This window comes from Dipodomys spectabilis, unplaced genomic scaffold (genome assembly GCF_019054845.1).
Source record: "Dipodomys spectabilis isolate Male_0828 unplaced genomic scaffold, ASM1905484v1 ptg000029l, whole genome shotgun sequence".
NCBI classification, from domain to species: Eukaryota; Metazoa; Chordata; class Mammalia; order Rodentia; family Heteromyidae; genus Dipodomys; species Dipodomys spectabilis.
The window spans coordinates 2,148,518-2,152,683 of record NW_024870706.1 but is presented as its reverse complement, the minus strand read 5'-3'; the positions used below and the strand labels follow the sequence as shown (position 1 = coordinate 2,152,683).

Sequence of the window (4,166 nt, the reverse complement as noted above, 5' to 3'; positions counted from 1 at the left end):
ATCTCAAAAGGTTGTGCAAGTGTATTACAATAAATATGTCCATCAAATTGTCCAATGTTCCTGGATCAGAGTGACTCCTTCTCTCATTCTCAGCCAACCCCTTCTCCAAGATTTATTTCAGATTTACTACTTCCTTTATCATATGTGTACATTGAGTATTCTAGCTGTACTTGCCCCTTGTTCCATTTTTCATTCATTCTATGTCTTTCTTCTCTGGTTTCAACTTCCTGATAGTCATTCTGTTAAACTGTCTGTTAATAAGTTGAAAGGTTTATATACATTCCATGGAGTTTCAATCCTGCTTATACTTGAACTGATGTCAATTTATATTTCCACAATTCATTCATCTGCAATAACAATTTGCAAGACTGGAGACGTGAAGCACCAAGACATGATTTTATTCTAATCCATTTGGAAGATTAATCTTTAGTCAACAAGAAAGTTTAAAAATGGCTTAGAATATATTCCTAACTACCAAATTTTAGAAATGGCTTTGTAAAAAGGCTTGTGATTATTTTATTTTACATGGGATAATATTTTCTACTACCTATAAGTTTTGGAAAAAGAAGAAAACTACTATGATTTACTACTATAGAGGAATATGAGAGAAATAGAAGACAGATTTTATGTTTGTCACATCTCTGATGAGCACTCATATTCATGACTTTATGTCATATTTCTTACTATGTTAGACAGATAGGGAAAACATAAAACAACATATGATAAGGCAACTATTTGTGACTTTTTAAAATGTACCTTATTAAGTGATGAAATTAACTTTATTAGCTAGTGTTTGAGTTTGAATTATGGGAGGTTGATCTATTTAACACATTCCTGGAAGGCACCTACTGAACAACACAAATGGTGGGTGGTAATATTTCTACACTTTAATGAATGGTTGAACCTGTTTGGCATTAGTGCTGGGTAAATAAATCAACTCTATTGTAACTTGCACCCTAAACTTGAAATGATTGTAATGTCACTAATTATCATCAACTTGTCAATTGTTACTTTGGTGAATATGATTTTAAAAGATTATTTGAATAGGAATCTGTTTTCAGGAGATTAAAAATAGGTTATCATTTGTTTGTGAATGATAACATTTATATACTACAGAACCAAGTTTTACTGAAGTACCAGTATTTTGAAGCATTAACGATCTTCTCAATTAATGTTTTTGTAAATTATATTTGACCTGTAAGTCAAATTTTCCTAACCTTGGTAGACCAATTATGAATCTATCATTCTAGGAACTATTTTTTTGGCCTACTTAAGTTGGACTGAAATTTTTAAGTAATTATTAGGAGAGGGGTATTAAAAATAATTTGTGACATTTGTGATCTTGTTCACTCATATGGGCTGGTCATTTGTAAATTGAAAGTTTGAATTACTGTACTTTCTTTCAGATTTTGTGATCTCATATTTCATTTTAAATTGCCTTGCATTTCACAATTGCTTACTGCTAATTCCAGTGTCGTCAGGAATTGAGATGGATTTTCAATTACTTTCTGTGGGCATGTTGCATGGGCCTCGATTAAAAGTCTTGCCCTTGTTACTTGATGATGCGGATAACTGAGACCTGGGATCCTAGGATATGTGTGTCTTGCAGAAGAATAATATCTTTTAGACATCGTATCAGCAAAATTTGCATAAAATCTGTAGGAATGCTTCAGAAATATGGAGAAAAACATTTTGGAACCAGTGAGTTAAAATAATAACAGAGCAGCAGAGTAAATTCCTTTACAGATTAGAGGAAAATAACATTTTTTTTTTACAATATCAATTCTGAAGACCAAGAACACTTAGAACATATCACAAGTTTATACAGAAGACATTGCATTGATACTTTTCATATTCTAATACGTATATTCTAAACCTAATTATTTATATTCCAATCTATTTATTGTAATATATATCTATTTATTTTTCAAATTATCAATTAATTCTAGTAAGTTTCAATGTGTGAAATAAAATATCAGCATGTATAAATATAAAATATATAACTATACATAATATAAGAAAAAGGCACATGTTTTGCAATGTTTTGTTATGGTTAGGGTATCAAAGGCAACTGTGTTTTAATGTATTATTCCATTATTTCTACCTCAGTGTTTGGTAGAGTTGGACCTAAAGCTTTACCATTTGTAGATTTACAGCCTAGAGGCAAGAGCAAAAACTGTGATTAAAACATTACCAATTTAAGGCCTAATATGGAAGAGAAACATATAGACTTCTCTTGTAACTATGAAAATATTTGGTGAATGAAAGGCAGTAGTGTAAATTCCTTCCTGGTTGGATGGTAGACTAGCCAGGACATTAGTAGTAATCATGCATGTGAAAATTTTTTCACCTTTTTGGCTTTAGCCACTTTTGAAATGTTAGGTATAAAAACAATTATTTTTTTGATAAAATACCTTCTAGTCTAAACGATTCTATCTTAACTGTTCATCTCTCTATGATCTCTTTTAACTAAGATTAGTTTTGTTCCAATAAGAAAATCTAGGCTGTCAGGGTAAGATATTCTGATTGGACTGTTGCTACATGGAAGAATAGTAAAGGGTCAGGTAAACATTTGTGCCAGTATGACCTCATTTAGGAACTTTTAAGCTGCAGAAGTTTAGAAGTAACTCTTAAGCAAGGCTTAATTTGAAGCCATTAGCCCCACAAAGCTAACTCAGTTGATAAATAAGTACTTGAAAAGGATCACCTTTGGACCTAACTATAAAGGCTTCAAAGTATGATCAAATTTAAAATGAAAAATGTTTAAAATAGTCATTGACAAAAAAAATTGCAAATGTGAGCAATCGACCAAACAATATGTTTTTTTCCAATATACACAGAATTTTAGAGAAGTAAGATCAATAGCATTTTTAGGAACAATAAGGTTTCCTAGTTACAAAGAGTTAATCAAGGATATATGCCTGTATAAAGACTGCATCATTAACTACTTAAATTTACAGGATACTACATGCTTCAGCAGCCCGTTTACCCAAATTACAATATAGAGATTAACATGGCACTTGCACAAGCATGATATGAAAATGTGTGAAGTATTCCATATTTTTCATTCTTCAGATGCAAGAAATTAAAAACAGTTATTAAAAAATTGATTACACAAATGCAAATGTAACAATAAATGTAATTCATTGATCTGAAAGTTAGTTTGATATCAGTGTACTAAATCCTCAACTTAGAAAGGCCTTTACATAGCATAATCTTTACAAAACTTCTCAAATTAGATATCATTGTCATTTTATCCCAAAGAAATAAAATACTATATAGGCCTAGGATAAAAAGGAATCTTAATCTGTTTCTATATGGAATGCTATCTGAAATAACACATTTAATAATGAACCGATATATCATAAAACAATGTAGAATTCAAAGTATTATATCCAGGAACAAATGAAATACATTTTGGACATTGTACAAACAAAATACAGATTATTTTAAAATATACTTTTTTCAGACAAGCACCAGAAATATCTTTAGCTTCTGTACTACTCATTTCAACAGATAAGTTAAAATGATTTCTGATTTAAAAAATCACAAACTCGGCAGAAATCATTATAGATGTATACAAACAAATCTTGAATATATTTTGACGTCAACGTCAGGCAATTCACTTGAAAAATACGATGGAATCCATGAATTTTTAAAGTAAGATATTGCCGTTGCTTTGTATTGTGAAAATATTTTGTACGGACACAAAGATGGATTGGCATTTTTAAAATTTCAGAAACTTAACCAAACCATTATGACTTAGGAGAACAATTTTTACAGCCTTCCACAACTTCAAAGAGGTAGTGATACATATTTATCCTTTTGGCAATATCAAATGCAGCTTCTTCCAAGTTCTTCAGACCTGGTTTCATATAATGCTTCAATAGAAGGAGATCCAGCATATCTTTGCTATTTCTATTTCAACCAGCAAGATGCAAGGGGGTCAAGAGGACTTTAGTTTGGGCAGTGGTATCTGCATCATGATGAACTAAGAAAGAAGCCACTCTGGTATTATCCCACATATAAGCACTGTGCAGGGGTGCCTAGCCATTCGCAGTTATTGCATGAATATCTGCCTTGAGCCACCAATTCATGGACAATGTCAAAGTGTCCTCTGTAGGCTTCCTGATGAAGAGAGGTATATTCATCATCATCCCTAGTAT

At 31.4% G+C, this 4,166-nt stretch overlaps 1 pseudogene; it reads left to right on the top strand.

Annotated features, from left to right (window-relative positions):
* The first annotated feature begins 2,968 nt into the window (after positions 1 to 2,968).
* On the top strand, positions 2,969 to 3,065 carry LOC122104652 (annotated as a pseudogene).
* The last annotated feature ends 1,101 nt before the right edge of the window (positions 3,066 to 4,166 follow it).